This window comes from Eulemur rufifrons, chromosome 6 (assembly GCF_041146395.1).
Source record: "Eulemur rufifrons isolate Redbay chromosome 6, OSU_ERuf_1, whole genome shotgun sequence".
Taxonomy (NCBI): domain Eukaryota; kingdom Metazoa; phylum Chordata; class Mammalia; order Primates; family Lemuridae; genus Eulemur; species Eulemur rufifrons.
In genome coordinates, this window is record NC_090988.1 from 28,108,106 (window position 1) to 28,126,571 (window position 18,466).

The 18,466-nt window shown below is 35.8% G+C and overlaps 1 long non-coding RNA gene across 1 annotated transcript in view; it reads left to right on the forward strand.

The window, feature by feature from the left end:
• The first annotated feature begins 771 nt into the window (after positions 1-771).
• The window catches only part of LOC138383870 (uncharacterized), a 91,285-nt gene continuing 73,590 nt past the window's right edge, over positions 772-18,466 (forward strand). Inside the window, exons 1-2 of the long non-coding RNA XR_011233665.1 lie at positions 772-815; positions 2,730-2,790. This is a non-coding gene — a long non-coding RNA (uncharacterized lncRNA). The remainder of the gene's footprint in view (positions 816-2,729; positions 2,791-18,466) is intronic.

Consider the following 18,466-nt stretch of genomic DNA (forward strand, 5'->3'; position numbering starts at 1 on the left):
TTATTACCATAGGCAGTGTGATAGTTAATTTTGTGTCAACTTGGCTGGCTCACGGTGCCCAAATATTCGGTCAAACATTATTTAGGATGTTTCTGTGAAGGTATTTTCTAGGTGAGATTAATATTTAAATTGAACTTGGGTACAGCAGATTGCGCTCCCTAATGTGGGTAGGTCTCACCTAATCAATCGGAGTCCCAAATAAAACAAACACCTCCCCTGAGCAAGAAAAAATTCTGCCAGCAGATTGCTGTCTGATTCAAACTGAAACTTTTCTCTGAGTCGCCTGCCCGCTTGCCTTCCCACCAGATTTGGGGCTCCCCAGGACTCTACAATCACATGAGCCAATTCTTTAAAGTAAATATCTTTTCATATATACACACATCCTATTGGTTCTGTTTCTCTGGAGAACACGAAACAGGCAATAATTGGAAATCTCAGGGATTCTTTTGTTTCTTCTGCTGATCTTCTGATCTAGAATGAATAAGCTTCTTGAATGAGCTCAACCTGGGTAGGCCTAAGGGCTGGGAGAATGAGCTCCACCTTGGTAAGCCTAAGGGCCAGGGCAATAAGCTCCACCTGGGTAAGCCTAAGGGCCAGGGGAATGAGCTCCACCTGGGTAAGCCTAAGGGCTGGGGGGAATGAGCTCCACCTGGGTAAGCTTAATGGCTGGGAGAATGGCCAACCAATGGATTTGCTTCCCAGAATCCTCAGGGCCCAGGCTCATTTAATGAGTGAACTTCCACATTTCCCCAGTCTGAGATGCCTTCTAGATTTCGCTCTGCAGGTGAGAAGAACGGAAGAGACAGTGTGGATATGTGAGTACATGATTTAATATCTGTATTGACTTGACTACAATAGGAAAGGGGAAATAAACAAGAAACTAGAAGCTGTTTTGTACCTCAGTGACATTCATCCCTATTATAATACCACTTTCTGAGCCACGGTTTCTACCACACACTTCTCTGGACCATCCTGCAAGGTCAAGCCAGCTGGACCGCACGTGTGGCTATACTTCTTACTGCCATTTAGCTTGTTTAAATTTGGTTACAGTTTCTCTAATTATTATTTTTTCTTTCTTGACCCTTCTCTTATTATAATGTCATTTCTCACCACCAAATAAGGCCAAACTTCCATGTCACAGCAAGAGGGTATAATGAATATTTGACCATTGTTGTTTTCCTAAAATATTCTTGGCTGCTTTCATTCTTGTGTGTTAAACAACACAAACCCTTTCACAATTCTGCCTGTGTTCTCTACTTGTTTTCTTTCTTTCTATCCCTGGCTTGACCAGACTGTTAAGCTACTCATAACGAGCTTAATATCTTTTTTTTTCCTACTGGCTAATTTTGATGCCTTTTCTTCCTTCTATATAGTAGAATATTCTGCCTTCTGAATAATATTTCCCAGTCAATACATTTTTCACCACAGTCTTCCTAAAATAATGGCTTTACTGGGAATTATAATCATTAATTCATCCTTTTCTACCTTTCTGACTTTCTCTAGCGAGATACTACTTGTAGAATATCTGAATAGAGCATCTTTATTTCCACTGCATAAAAATCTAAGAATTAAAAGAAAAAAACCATGAGATATATATGATTTCATTAATGTTTCCTTTATATAAGATTAATTTTAAGGAACATTTACATTTATCTTTAACAGTAGGTGAATTATCTGCCTACTTTTGTGCCCATAATGAGGCAAGACCACAGGAGATGATAAAGCTGGCAGCTTGTAAAAGTCAACTTTGAGCACTAAGCCTTGCTTATAGAAAAGTTTCCTTCCTTCCTCCCTCTCTTCCTCCTGTTCTCTTTTCTCTCCCTTTCTCTTTTCTCTCCCTTCCTTCTTCCCTCCTTTCTTCCTTGCTTCCTTGTTTTCTTTCCATCTTTTCTCCTAGCTGTTGTTTTGTTCTGGCTCTATCCCCTCACCTCCTGTGCTGTTTCTGGAGTTATCTGGTTCCTGACATTTTGGATGTGTTTTTCTTTCTCTTTTTTTCCCTCGGATACTTCTCTCCCCTTGTAACTGGGAAAAAGTAGTTTCTTTGGTTTTAAACCTTGAGCACTCTATTAGATATGACCTATAAGCTTTGCAACGGCTCTTACTATTCCGGATAACCACTGCAGGTGACCTCAGGAGATTATAAATTCTTTGAAGACGGTACTCTCAAGTCAGCATTTTGTTTTACAGTGTATGCTCTGAAGATCTTCTAGGGATAGATTAAATGCGAAACAGAGACATTTTCCACCTTTTCCTTTAAAACACACTTCTGTTGTGGGTGTTCTCCCCCAAAATGTCTGCTCATCACTTATTGTATTGATTTTAGAGCTGTTAAGAGAGTCCTTTATTTCCAAAGTCTTCACATTCTTCAGGGAAGTAAGTGTATTTCTTATCTCCCATGTCATAGGCAGTTAATTCCTTTGATCGCCTTCCATTTGTCACTGACAATAATGTCATAACTTCCTTGATGCTCTTAGCCAGACTGAAGCATTTATACACTCACACATCCACACACTTTGTGTATCTTATTCTTTCTCTCTAGATTGTTCAATTACCACGTTTCTTATCTGAAGCTAAATCTTTTCTCCCACTTTAATTGTCTACCAATATTTCTAAGATATTTTACCTCCCTGTTGTGACTTCACATCCAACAGTGGTGTCAGAGAGGCAGTTTCCAATCTGTTATCATCTGTGAATATCATTAATGTGGTGTTATTTACACCCTCTTTTAGCTCACTAATGAAGATGCTGAGTAGATTGCACCAGGCATCAATTGTCTACAGACAACACATGGTAAGTTGCCATTTTCATTATCTTTCATTTTTGGTCCTTAAACTACATCGTAGCTTCTTTACAAGCCTGTATCTAAACTTGCAAAGCCAATGTCCTTGAGATGGATATAATTACATTAATCCATTCCATATATGATTTTTTAAATTTTATAAACATAATTTTCATATATATTGAACAGGATTTTTCTTCATGATTCAATGATCGTTATGTTTTAAAATAATATTAGTCAAACTTCAGGAGTTGCTTGCTGGGTTTGTTTGCATGGCATGTGAATTTTGCGGGCATAGCAAACACACAGGCAGAATTTCATTGATTGTGCTCCTGCCCACAGGATGAATTGTACTATACTCACAAGCTGCTATTCTTTTACACCTTTGAGCCTTCGCAATTTCATCCTTTTTACTTCATCTGACACTCTCTCCTTTGCATTTGCCAAATTCCTTTCTACTTAGCTCTTGTTTAACTTCTCCAGTTCCCCCAGACAATTATTGGTTCTTTGTGAATTCCAATTTCCCCTATATTTCAATTATAACTCGGTTAGTACACTTGTCATGTAATAGTGTACCTCTTTTTATTTACATATCTATCATCAGTCTGGGCTATGAACATCTGGAGGGCAGAAATCTTGTCATATTTGTGTTTATTCCTTGGTGTTTAGCATAGAGTAGGCACTCAGTAAATGTTTGCTGACTGAGTGAATTAATGGCCTGCTTATAGGGGCATCAATGAAGGCCTTAATTTGAGTAAATCAACTTTTTATAAGCAAATGTTTTTATAAGCAAAATGGCCCTTCTCCAAATTTGTACTCCTTATGAACACTTTATTCGAGAATGCCAAGTTACCTTTGCTTCTCTATATAGTTTCAGTGCTTTTAGTTGTTCATAAAAGAGCAAATAATGCATAATCAATTACTGTTATTATTTTGATCACAGAGACTCTTAGATAGTAACTTTATTATTTTATGAATGAAAAACAAATGTCAAGAGAATGCCTTATCAGCATATTTTCAAAATGTTCATATATTCTGTTTTCAATAAAATGTTAAATTGATCTCCACTACAGAACAGATTCACACTATTTGAATCTGCAGCTACTGCACTGATATTTAGTTGTATATCTTTGGATATTTTTCATCTAGAGTTTTCCAATATAAATTAAGTTGCATTTAGTAGATAGTATTTGTTAGTATGTATCAATCAAGTTGAGAAAGTATCTTAACACAAAGATAAAAAGAATGCTTTTCCTTAAGTTAACCAGAAATGAATGAGATTTCTCTAACATTATGTATTCTATATGTTCTGCTTATTTTAATTTACAGGTTGGCATTGTTTTATATACCAGGTGTATCCTATAGGAAAAAATATTAGGAAAGGGAGGATTAACATTATTTCTCTAAATTAGACATCATGTGGACTCCTTGAGGTCAGAGAGATACATAAACTTAGCTTGAATCTTTAATTTTAAGGTTAGGGAAAATCTCAATATTTATTACTCATGCCAGCTTTACTGAAGAATTGAAGGACTATAGGGAAATAGTAGCAAGGTGGGGGTTGCTTGGAAATAGGTATATTCTATAAATTATACCCATCTCCTACCACTATCAATATATCTGAAATTTGAAATCTAAATTAAAACTGTGTGGTCTTAACTAAGAAAACTTATCTTCAAGTCAAGCCTACCAGGCTCCCCTTCCTGTCAGATCACCCTCTTGAAGCCAGGACACCATCAACACTATCACCTAATGTAGTGTGTATTCTTTCCTCTAGTGCTCGGATTCACTTTTCTCTCTAGCTCACTTTGTTTTCTCCTTGCTGTTTAAAACAGCTGAATCCCAACTCCTTTTGTGATTAAGAGCACCTGGGATTTGTTTTAATCAGGTGTGATAAGTAAGGCACACAAACGCAGAAATGTCATGAAGAAAGAAGGTTTTATACTCACAGATCCCTAGAAATAGAGGCACAGCCCATCATGCAGGGACACACAAGAAGTCCCAGGTGTGTTGAAGAAACAGAACAAGAGAGGGGAAATGTGCACAGGAGCCTTTATAGTGTTTTCCATTGAAGGAAGGGAGAGGCAGGATAAGCAGCTTCGAGATTGCCTAGTTTGCATAATTTCAGTGAGCTCTGGAGCATAGGGGAAGTTCCTACTTGTCTGATACCTGGTCCTGGGGTGATTAGGGAAGGTGGGTAGTGGCCTGGAGTGTAAGAGCACTGTGAGAGTTGGACAAAGGAAGTGGTGGGGGTAAGGGCTCCATATTGATTGGTTTGCATATGAAAGACTCGCTGCTAGGCAAGTTTTTTTTTGCTATTTCTAGCAATTAGCTATCCCTAGGAGGGGCAGTCTCTGCAGGGTCAGAAAGGCCCCAGGATATCAAGACATTAAATACAGAAACTAGGAAATGTAGTTATTACATCTTTCCTTGTCCAGTGTGGAGCAATCTGATCATGTCTTCAACTAGAAGCATTGAAAAATAGATTTTTTTTTTTCAAACCAACACACATCTATTTTGTTGTAAAGTAACTCAAGCCAATTTTTCTGTACATAATGATTATAGCCTTTTGTTGATTTATATTTTATTTTAGTAAATATCGGTAACCTCTTTGAAGGCTCTATATTTTCTTCCTACTACCTTACTCCAAGGTTAAAATGAAAGCAAGTTTATATACATATAATATATGCATATTATGTATACACACAAACAGTTATTAGTCAGTAGGAACACCGAGTCAAGTAACATGCTTTGTAATTTTAACGAAGCCTCAGCTCTTTGTCTTTTCTGTAATCCAATACCTTTTATGAAAAGTTCACCACAGGAAAATCAACAAAGTCCTAAAAGTAAGTTTGAGTAATGATATAGTAGATTGCAGACTGAAAGAATCAGCTGGGTTAATGGCCAGGCACAAAACTGTTTCCAAATCAACTTTCAGGTGCTACTTTGGAAGGTGAAGGTCTCTGGCTCCTGGAGTCCTGTTTATTTAAGGACAATTGAATTGTCTCTACAATACCAGTTCTAACTATTCCTCATAGCTCGAATGCCAATATGTCATCAAGAAGAAAAAAAAATTTCCAGAATCAACTGTGCTAATTAACAAATCATGCATTGTTGATCCTGGAAAAACTTAGCCACATAACCAAAGCACATAGAAGCATTACCTCTAGGGTGTGTAGGCAGCTACCCACCGCTGAAGTGTGTACTCACTGTTAGGTGCGCTGACCACTCCTAGGTTGTTGATTAGAACTAGCAAATATACACTATGCTTAATGCTTTGAAGAAAAGTACAAACTACAAAAGATTTTCACAAAAGAAATTCTAGTATCAGCAGCTAATTCTTTCACCATCTTGATATATTCTTCCATGGGTTTACAATTCGTGTGCTCAATATGGGTAAATCTTAAAGAAAAGGAGGACAGGGATTTCAATGGGTCCAGAAGTGACATGTGGAAGAGTCTTTGTGGAATAAAAGAAAATGGGATGTACAAAATGAAAGTAAGGCTTACCAAGTAAACAAGACTGAGACAAGTACAAATTGGATTAGGAATTAGAATGCGGAGAAAAAGATTAAGATGAGACCTGAGTTAAAGAAAATGCATTTATATTTATGATTTTCTTTGATAGCGATTAGTGAGTGAATTGAAAGCATAGTTTGTGTATTACCCGGATTGTTTGCTCACTGTCCGTGGGACATTTCTCTGGATATCAATTTCCTTATCTGTCAAAGGAATACAATGATTCATTCCAGATGGTGCTATTGTCAGGATAAAAAAATACCAGGTGTGGGACCTGGGAGACTGTAATTTTAATATGCTTCCCAGGTCACTTTGGTGCATGCTAAAATTTGAGAACCCTGAGACTAAGGAGAAAAGAAAGCATCATTATTTGCAGACCAGGCTGCGTAGGAAATCTTGTGAAGTATTAAGCAGCAACAAAGGCTCCACCTATTCCAGCCCCAAAGCTGTATTTTTGGAAGAAGTCATATTATTAGGGTATTGCTTAAAAAGTACTAGAAAAAGTACCCAAGGATAAGATTCTCTGGGAACATGTGTCTATATTCTGGTAGGCCTCCCCCAAGGGAAGCACTGACATTTTCTGATAAAGAAAGGAAAGGTAGATTTGGGAAGACACTATTACCTAGACCCCTCTATCAGCCGACCTTCTTGCCACTAATTCCAGAATACATTAATTTTCCATTAATTTATGCTACAGTTTCAGTTATCTTCTAACAAGAGAAAAATAATAAAGACCCAGTAGGTATACCATATTATTTTTCTTTTCTTTATTTTGTTTAATAAACCAACTTTACATTTTGCTAACATATTATTACTTTTATTGGTGTATGCCAGAGAAGTTACTGAGTAAAAAATGGTTTCAGTCAGGTTGAGAGAATATATTCACGTTTTATAATTCATACATATATATCATACATATACATCTCTCTGAATATGTACATGTGTACACATAAGCACATATGAATATAACAAACATTATGTATTACTATATATACATACACATATACGTTCTTCCACAACAAATAATCCTTTATTTTACTTGTAGGAAAATGTCAAGAAGCTGAATATTCTAATACCTATTAACAGATGAAATAACCCTGAACTAGATTTTAGACTAAATACTACACTGTTACGAGATTCCTTTTAATAATCACCTTGCTGAGACTTAGCTTTCCAAACTCTGTGAACTACTCATGGATTCTATCCAGAGGCTCCTGCAGGCTGTTAACATGAATCAGAGAGGCAGATCAGAAGTCTTAGATTTACCTAGATCTCTCAATTTTCAAAAATAGATACTTTAAACTTAGTACTTATAAAGTAATACTAGTATCTGCCCTCCATAAGGTTAATTTTTAAAGTCAGTTGAAATAATGTGTGTGAAAGAACTCCATAAGAAGAAAACAAATATTCTCTAAACGTTTGTTATTAAGTACACCCATTCTTCACGTTCTATCTTTACCCGTAGGGAATTTTACTTTCAGTCTAATTTCTCCACAACCACGTCTGATGATGTAGTCTTCCCAACTCTCAGTAGATGTGTACTCCACAAATGCTGACATAGTTGAACTAACCCTTAAAAAAAGAGGAAACCAAGTCTTTGTTTTTTATTTCAAAATATTAGGGAGAGGTTCAAATGCTTTTATTACATGGATGCACTGTGTAATTCAAAGTCAGGGCTTTCAGTGTGTCTGTCACAAGGACAGTGTTCATTGTATAGGAAGGTCAATTTTTTTTTTTATTTCATCTTATTGTTATGGGGGATACAGAATTGCAGGTTACATACGTTGCCCATGTACCGCCTTTCCCCCCGAGTCAGAGCTCCAGGCGTTTCTGTTCCCCAGGTAGTGCACGTTGCACCATCATGTAGGTATCCAATTTTTAATCCCTCAGCCCCCCATCTTGGTTTCCTATGTCTTTACATCTCTTTGTGCCCATGTGTACTCATCGTTTAGCTGCCACTATTAGTGAGAACATGTGGTGTTTGTTTTTCCATTCCTGAGATACTTCACTTAAGATAATGGTCTCCCGTTACATCCAAGTTGCTGTGAAAGGCATTATTTCATTCCTTTTTGTGACTGAGTAGTACTTCACACACACACACACACACACACACACACGCACACTCCACATTTTCTTTACCCATTCATGAATTGAGGGACACTTAGGTTGATTCCCTATATTTGCAATTGTGAATTGTGCTGTGATAAACGTTTGAGTGCAAGTGTCCTTTTGATAAAATTATTTCTTTTCCTTTGGGTAAATAACCAGTAGTGCTGGATCGATGGTTAGGTCTACTTCTGTAATAGACCCTTGAGGAATCTCTCTGTTTTCCATAGGGGTTGTACTAAGTTACATATGAAAAAATGTTCAGTATCACTAATCATCAGGGAAACACAAAACCACAATGAGATACCACCTTACCCCTGTCATAATGGCCATTATTAAAAAGTCAAGAAATTGAGTCTTTAAAACCAAATCATATTTTATAATCAAATGGGAGATAATTGATTGTCTGTTGTTTGACTGAAATAGTCTTAATTCCTGTTTCGTAGTGAATAAGTATGGCTTGACTTCCCCTCACCTGGTAATTTTATCTTGAATTGGCAGATACTCTGTTTAACAGGGTAAAAACCACTATGGCCATTGTTTCAAGCTTCTGATAAACTAAACACATGGAAGCTCCAAACTATTTTTCTTTTAAATTAGTCTAAACTATATAATAAGCAAATAGCAGATTTCTGGAGTAACAAGCCAATGATTTCTTGTGATTTTAGTGCAGTTCAGTTTAATTTCCGTGATACTATGTATTTTAATAAAAATAAATACCCCAGATTTCTTTTTCTATAGAATTATATATATTTGAAGACTTCTTGATCATTTGTCTCATTTTTTCATTGTTTATTCTTATATTTGTACCGAATAGACAGAAACCTAATCTAACAGTTGATGGCATTTACAGCAATGTAACACTCTCTATGGAACTTAGAAGTTTGGATTTACAAAATCACACCCACATAAGGCAAATATTTTTTCCTCTGTTATGTTTGTTGCCACCAGGTGACTAGTGATTCACTAAGTTTTTCCCATGCAAACCTTAAAGAGAAAAGAGAAAACGAATTCTTTTAACACAGTTTAAAAATTAAATGTATATATTAAATATAAACATAAATATGAGTATAAATATTAGCATTAAATTATTAAACATGCATAATAGGGTTTCTGGTGTTGTTCTAGGTGCTGAAGAGACCAAGATAAATGAGATAAATGTCTTGTTGTCAGAGGCAACATGCTGAAATGGAGAGTGACAATAAACAAATAAATTTAACAATATCATGTCAGATTGTGATAAAGATTATGAAGCAGATAGTCAAGGTGCTATGATAAGTGCATTGCAAATTGGAGGACATGGGGTGGTGTCTTTGGGGAGGTGAACTTGGAGCTAAGAACAAAGGATGAGAAAGTGTCAGCATGTGAAGAGCTGGAAAAAAGCCTTTCAAGTAGATGGAACATTAAGTTCAAAGAACTTGAGATGGGGAAGAGTTTAGGTTTTTGATAACCAGAAAGGAAACAAGTTTGCCTCAGGTTCATTGAGCAAGGGGAGAATGGTGCAAGACATGTTTGCAGAGGTAGGCAAGGACCAGACAGCCAAACATATTATTAAAATATATCAAATTTCTAAATATAAATTTAATGCCCATCATATATGTAATCACAACTGGTATTAATTATTTGCAAAATTAGAGTATATTTCACATCTTGCATTAAGTGAAATTCTTTATTTGTCTTGTTCTAACAAATATTTGTTGTGTACTTACTTTGTGCCAGACATAGTTCTAGGATCCAGGAGTAGAGTATTGAACTAGAAAGATAGAAGCTATCTTCTTGGAACTTGCCTTTAATTTTCCTTCTTTGTTTATAGTGTTTTGAGTGCCTAAAGATGATAGCAATAGCTCTTGGGTTTCCCACTTGCAACTCTATTTTGTTGGCTGTTCTAGTTGTGCTAACAAAAGTCCTATGCAGGTTTCACTAATTCTAGAAATTAACAGTTCCTATCCTCTCCTTTCATAGAAAAAAGAAGTTTTCCCCTAATGAAGTCAAATGTTGATCTTATAAGAATACGGTTCCCCATTCTCTGATGGACAACAGAGCACTGATAGAATGTGAGGTACTAACTGAGCTTACATCTGAAACGGTATTGATTATGTAGCTGGTCCCTAAAGTGGGCTTCCATTCCCTTTCTGAATGGGCAGTCATCCATTAATTCCTTGTTATTGTGTAATGAGTGTTTAACATGATGCAGAATAAGACTGCCTCAGTCATCCTAAATAACCCAGCATTTTCTACCCAATAAATAATTTGAAAATAAGGTACAGAACAGTTGTAAAATATAGACATGATAGTTTCTTTATAACTTTAAGATCCCTTTCTATAGCGACACCTCTCACTGGATGGATTTTTAAATGATGACAATTTTATCTCCATCATATGTAAATACTACTAGAAATCTCAATTTTAGTTCATTTTGGCAATAATATTTCAATTATAAGGCCAGGTTGATCAACAAATGTGTTATGCAAAGAGAGGGCTATGAATTTGGAAGGGTTTTTATCCTTTAAGTTTTATTGTATTTTTAATTGACATATAATTGTACATATTTCTGGTGTTCCATGACTATAGTTAACAATAATTTATTGCATAGTTCAAAATAGCTAGAAGGAAGGATTTTCAATGTTCTTACCACAAAGAAATGATATTTGAGGTGATAAATATCAAATTACCCTAATTTGATCATTACATATTCATATAGGTATCAAGAGGTTACATTTTAAAGTTCATAAAACTAAAACTCTGTAGGGATGAAGGAAAAGTGACTTGAGAAATGATAATTACAGGATAATAGTTGATAATTAAAATAACAAACAAGCACAAAAATGAAGATATAATGGATTTCATGGCCAAAACAATACAGTGCTCTGATCTTTATGAAGACAATGTAAAATTTTACTGAGGTTTTTGCTGAAGCACATCACTGTGACTGCCCTAAAAGGGTTTAAACAATGTCTGTTCTCCTTATTTTGTTTATAGTTCTAGGTGTAAAGTAAAACCTTCGAGTTAGAGAGTTAGTACGGGTAGGATTTTTATATATATGAAACTTAATTTGGAAACTGTCATCAAATATGATGCAACAAATGACTCCAAGGGTCACTTGTAAGCGGCATTTCTCAAATAACTTTAATAAAGTTAGTATGATTTATAAGTATCATATATTGTTTCCTATTAGGTTTCATTTTATTTCTATTTCTTCATTCACTGTGGTTATATAGGTGTCATATGAGGTCACAGTGGGTCAAGAATTTTATAGATGATTTGGTTTTTAACTCAACAACTATATAATGCCAGGAAAATACACAGCATTTGCAATTGTAAGTATATTAATAATTAAAGGCTTACTTCAGCAAGCTGACTTTAGAAGTATATCATAGGATTTTTTTTTAAAAGACTCTGAATCAGTGAATAGTATATCTTCAATGAAGCTGTTCTTCCTCAATCCACATCTGTTTTGGGGGACCCACCTCTGTTCTCCCATGGCAACCTGGGCATTTCCTCTATTTACATACGTATGCTGAATTATGATATAATAGCTAATGGCAAAGAATTCTTGAGTTTTTGTTATGCCCTAGTGCTGAGCTAAGTAATACATAACACGATATTATTACATACCTAAAACAAACAATCGCTGGGTTAGATTTTAGTATCTCTATTTTACACCAAAGGAAATGGTCTTTGAGAAATTAAAAATCTTGTGCAAGGTCACATGGCCAGGAGATTTTGGAAATGGGATTAAAATTGGGTTTAAATCTCATGTCTGTTTTATTTTAAAGCTGATCACTTCTGTTTATTTTTCTGCCTTTCTATTATAATCATGACTTTTCATAAAGTCAAGAGGCATAGACTTTTATACCAGAGAAATTTCAACAGAGCCACTCTTCCTGAAACATGCCAACAACAACAAAAAAAAGTTATAGGAGTTGAAAAAACTATTCACTCTTCCAATCCACTGCTGAAAACTTGCTATGTACACTGAAAACACTACATAAATCATGATTGAAGTACTTCCCATTGATGTTTGGCAGTGCCAATGTCTAGGTTTTTAGACTTGTGCATATTTTCAGCTTATATTTACAATAATGAAGCATCACCATTTATATTCTGTATAAAGTGATCTTTAACCCTGACTATACTTTTGGATCACTTGGATAAGTTTTAAAGAAAGCACAGATGTGTGGACCTCACTCAAGATCCGTTAAGTCAGTATTTCTAAGTATGAAGCCCCACCATCAGAATTAAAAAAAAAAAAAAAAATTACTCCAGTGATTCTATAGTTGAGAACCACTCTTAGCAATAAGTGACACCTTCCTTGTAGTCTTATATTCAAGAAGGCTAATTTTCTTTATCTGAAAATTACAGTAATACATTACATTGGACATAAGAAAAAAATAACACATACTTCATAGTGTCCATATTTCCAAGAAATAAGCAGGATTAGAGCCTAGTAAACAAAATGCATCATATTTCTTGAATGCTTGTAATTTCAATCTATGTGGTTGATTTGACTCTGTGAGAAGCAAGCTGCTAGTAGCTAGCTCCACAGCCAACTGGTAGAAGGTGCTGAAGGTATGTCTATACAACTACAGCCCCTTCAGTGTTTTAAGCCAGTTTTTCAGGTAACCACCTGAAAACCTACACCATTTTACATAGATTAGAGAAGTGAACTTCATATTTTGAAGTAAGAGTAGCTATCTAAACTTAGGTCATAGTATATATTTGCTTGGACTGTATTCATTCAAGCTATGTGGGACCTTGTGCAAACTTTAGCAAGTTGCTCAATTTTCTGTGCTTCAGTTTCTTCACCAACAAAATAGGGATACAGTAATAACTACAGTTATTTTCTGTTTAGCAGTTTACCTACATTATATAAACCTTCAACAAACACTGTAAGGTAGCTACTAATTATTTTGCTCATTTTACAGGTGAAAAAACTGAGGCACAGTGAGATTAAGTTTAATGATATAGAGCTCATAAACAACGGAGCTTGAAACCAATGCCAGACAGTTCACTACACCAGGCATGCTTAACTGCCCTAGACAGCACCATAATTACACTATTTCAAAGGGCTTTTTAGAAAATCCTGTGAGATAAAATAGTAGTTTCCAAAATACTGATGCCTGCCTCCTATCCCTGGCCATTCTGTTCCATTGCTATGGTGTACAACCTGGGCTTCAGAATTTTCCAAAGGTTCCCAGGTGATTTTTTTTTTTTTCTTTGAGACAGAGTCTTGATCTGTCCCCCAGGCTAGAGTGCCGTGGCATCAGCCTAGCTCGCGTCAACCTTAAACTCCTGGGCTCAAGTGATCCTCCTGCCTCAACCTCCCGAGTAGCTGGGACTATAGGCATGCACCATCATGCCTGGCTAATTTTTTTTTCTATTTTTAGTAGAGGCTATTTTTTTTTTCTATTTTTAAGTAAAGACAGGTCTCACTCTTGCTGAGACTGGCCTTAACTCCTAATGTCAAGCAATCCTCCCGCCTCTACCCAGAGTGCTAGTATTACAGGCGTGAGCTACCACACCCTGCCTTCCCAGGTGATTTTTTAATGTTCATAATTTGGAAACCAATGATTTGAAGACTTTAGCAAAGAGTATGACACACAATGGGAAGATGATAAATGTTATCTGTTTTACTACTACTGTTATTAATGATATCATTAGAAACTCATCTGAAAGCAAAACAGGTAAATTTTTTTTTTTATATGACAAAAAGGCAAGAACAAAACAAAATGAAACAACAAATTAAGTGACATATGTCCAAAATATTTTCCTGTTAAAAAGCAAATTTTTAAAACTGCTTGTCATAAAACATAAACTAAAAAAAGTGCATGCTTTTTAAGAAAAACCAAACAAATCCAACAATATAGCCCTGAAATCTTTGCTTTCCCGTTGAGTTTTACTGGATTCTGTTAGCCTATTTGTGTCAGAGACAATACTCTTTGATGCCTCCCATTTAGTTGTCTACCCAAGGGACAAAGCCTAAAATAGGTATCAGGAATACAGCCATTTCTATTCATAATTCATATTTTTTCATGAGCCTTTGAAGTTTTCCATAGTGTTTAGTAATTCGTTTATGCCTTTACACAGAAAATTAGTATTCAAGGAACACAGGCAACAAACACTCTGCAGTTTTCTAACCTATCTATAATATCTAAACTGTCCCACCTGCAGGAGGGGATATGGATTTTTTAAACTCTCAAGGCTTATTTGAGCCTTATGAGTCTGTCATTAAACTTATATAGTAAAACCTAATGCTTACAATGAATATATGACTAACGAAGTAGTAGGCACAATTTCAAGTTCTAGTGGGCCTCCCTCTGTTTTAGTTTTCCATCCTTTAGCTGTGGCTTGCTTTAGGCAAAGGACATGTGGTTGCTAATTTTAGTTTGTCATTACTTGAGTTTCCTAAGGTCAGCTAGCTGCGGTGACTAGAAGGAAAGGCGTTTGTGTGTGAGGGTATTAGTCAGAACAAAGGGATTATTATCACAACAATCTCCAGTCTTTATTTACTTGTCCTGGAAATAACTTGGAAAATATTTTCATACCATCTATTAATTTTAACTTACTTTTACATTTAATGTTTTAAATATGTATATGAATTAAAAATAATGTTGACAATTTTGACTCTGAGGAAAGAGTGGAAAAATGAATCTATTTTGCCTTTTTTCCTTTCTCTGAGTCTCTGACAGCTGAAGGGTGTTGTCTAGCTTATAGCCGAAGCTACTGGATTTATAATTTTCTGGATATCTTAATATTGTCAGCATATATACAACTACCTAAATATAACTCTGTTATCACAATTACCGTGATTGACATTTCTGCCCACAAAGAAATATAGTATGTGTTTATAATGTATTAGACAGAAGAAATGTGTAAATTCCACATGCAATTTTGTCATGAACAATATATGACCTAAAAACTGGGTTTCTTCAATTTGTTACAGTAAATGGATTCAAGCAAATCAGAATTTTCAGAGCATGAATGTAATCAATTTGATCCTGGCTATTCTTGTGTAGAAAAGTCAGCTCAATTATTTCCAGTCATTTAGACATTTCCTAACAAAAGAGCATTTGGTTGTTTAAAAAACATCCCAATAAATATGTATATTATATTACCTGAAAAATGTTTCTCATATCCGTTTCTATCCACAAATGTGTAGAGTCAGATATGCGTACAAGAAAATTTAATTCTCTATGTACAGAAGAAACACTTTGGGAGAAAAGCCAATGATATTTCACTCTTATATGTTACGTACACATAATAACCCCCCCTTTGGATTTACTGCTAAGAATTTCAACAGTTCTGTTAATTAGTGTCAAATGAAAAGAAAGGACAGCTTTTCAGTTGGAATTTAGTCTATAAAATACAGACTTACAAATCAGTCTTAATTGTTGGTGTTTCCACTAGGCTGAAGTTATTTTAAACCATTAATCGACTTCCTACTCACCAATATTTTTCTGTGATTTACAAAATTAAAAATGAATAAATAAATAAGTCAAGTAGTAAGGTGTTATTTTTTGCTTATTAAATTCATATGTTTAAGTAGAGAGTCTGCTCTTTAGTTTGCAAAGTTTGATATACATTTATATTGAAATGGCTTATCATTCTACTGAAGAAAATCTAAGCAGATCTTTAAGAGACTGTATGGATCACGAAATAATTTTTATTCATTATTCTAATACTTATTTGCTATTTGACCTAGCAAGAGCATTAGTAAGTCTGGTAGAACCTGGTTCTGACAATGTTGAAGAGAACATACCTGGCCCATTTATCTGCATGCTCTTCCCTGCTTTGAAGCACCTAGGGTCTATTCCCGAGAACCCTCAGCCTGTCTCATTTTCCTTTCTATACACTATGTACTTAACCCCAGGCCATGCAAGGGTGGCCACTGCTGTGCTTGCTGATCCCTACAACAAGAAATTACCTAGAATCTCTTTCAATTCTAAAAAGCTCTCCTTGTTTTCTAAGTTATTCTAGAATCGTCTTGTGTTAGGGAATTAACGCCTTCACAAACATGCATACAGGAACCACCAACTAGGAAAAGGCATTTTCTCTAGGTACATGAACAAGGGGGATATTAAAAGTGAAACAACAACACTGGATCAAGCACCCAAACCTTTTATTTTACAGGTCAAATAATTTTAGGGGAATTGGGATGTCTTGGGATGTCCGGGATGGAAAACTAAGGGCCACAGACAGAATCTTTCCAGGGTAGGAAGTGCTGTGTAGAAGAGCTACTTTTGTCCAAGAGTGGCACAGACTGAAAGCCATGTTGTGTCCCAACTCTTCAGCAAAATGATTGGGCTTCAGGAATATTGGCTGAGCATCTTAGTGTCAACCAAAAAAGACAAAAACAGGGAGACCAAGTGTGAGAAAAGATGGTGTGTTGTACTGACATCTCGGTAAACTAAATCATATCTGTATCAATGCACAAGCATCTACAGAAAGTGTGCTATCAGTTTGCAAGACATCAAATGGCAATGACTGAAACAATTGTCTAATTGAGGCTCCAATCTGGTCTTACACAATATAGTTGTGCCCTCAACTCCCTTCCCTTCCCCCCACCTACACAGTGCAGATTCTCACTTCATCATTACAATCACTTTCTTGCCAATACCTCCAAGTCCTTCTCCTCTTTCTACCTCCATTGGAGTTACAAGGAATGGCTATAGCTATTCTTGCTTATGATGTCTGCTTGAGTTCTTTTTCTAATTTTTTTATTATTTTTAATTGACAAATCATAATTATATACATGTGTGTATATATATGCACACACACACACATATAACATGGAATGATGAAACCAAGCTAATGAACATATCCCCCCATCTCGCTTACATGTCATTTTCTGTGTTGAGACATTTGACATTTATTCTCTTAGTCATTTTGAAATATACAATATGTTATTATTGGACACTCAACACTCCCTGACAATTTTACCGTTTCTTTAGTGAGTTTACTTTCTCCACTTTTATTTTATTTTATACTTACTTTTCTTTTGTCAAACCACTAGCATCATCTCCCAATTTATTCTTGCCTGGTGGCCTAACCTCACATTTCATTGATAAAATAGAAGCCAATAGAAGAAATAAACTCCTTCATCTTCCCATTGCCACAGCCTTCACTTCTCTTAGGATGGCTTCATCTCCTGTTGTCTCCTAGATTCATCTTTTACAGGTGTTCTCTCCTGCATTTCAACAACTCTTGATCTACTCAATATTTTATGGTTATGTATAAACACGCTCAGAAATCATCCATCTTTATACAATTTCTCCCATAATCTCTTTTCACCTTTCAGCCACTACCCAATTTCTCTCTCTCCCTAAAGCAAACTCTATACTCATTGTCTCCATTTCCACCCATGTCTCCAAGTCTCACCACTCCACCAAAACTTTTTTAAGGTTGCCAATGGTGTTTTTTAATGTGTTGCTTTATCCACTGGCCACATGCCTGTTCTCATCTTCATTAAAACTTTAATAGAATTTTAAACAACTGAGAACTCCTTTCTTCTTGAAAGGTACATTAACAAGGGGGATATTAAGTGTGAAACAACGACATACTTGAAATTCTTGAAATACTCTCTTAGCTATTGGGAAACCATGCTATTGCAATCCTTTGTTTTTCCTTCTGCCTTTATCTCCTCAACCTGTTTGTTAGCTCTGTGCGGTAAAGACTTAACCTTATACAAAAGAGGTCTGGCCTTTGACCTACACTACTGGAAGGTGGTCTATAGACCTTTGGAATGTTCTGCCTGGTAAAAGTGTCTTTGTTTACCAGAGGGCCTTGGCCACTGGACAGTCTAACAGTGTGATTTCTGATGGGGACTTTGGGTCCCCAAGGTATCTGCTCTACCTCCAGGAAAAAATGTTGACTGAAGGTCTCCATGTGTGTTGTCAACCATGGAGCCTTCCCAATAAAAATTTTGGATACCAAGGGTCAAGTGAGCTACCCTGTTGGTAATAATGCATATGTAGTGTCACAAATTAATTCTAGGAGATAACTTTCAGTGAGTTCTGTAAGTAATTCTAGAGAATTATCAAAACTGATGGTGGATTAAGGAAGC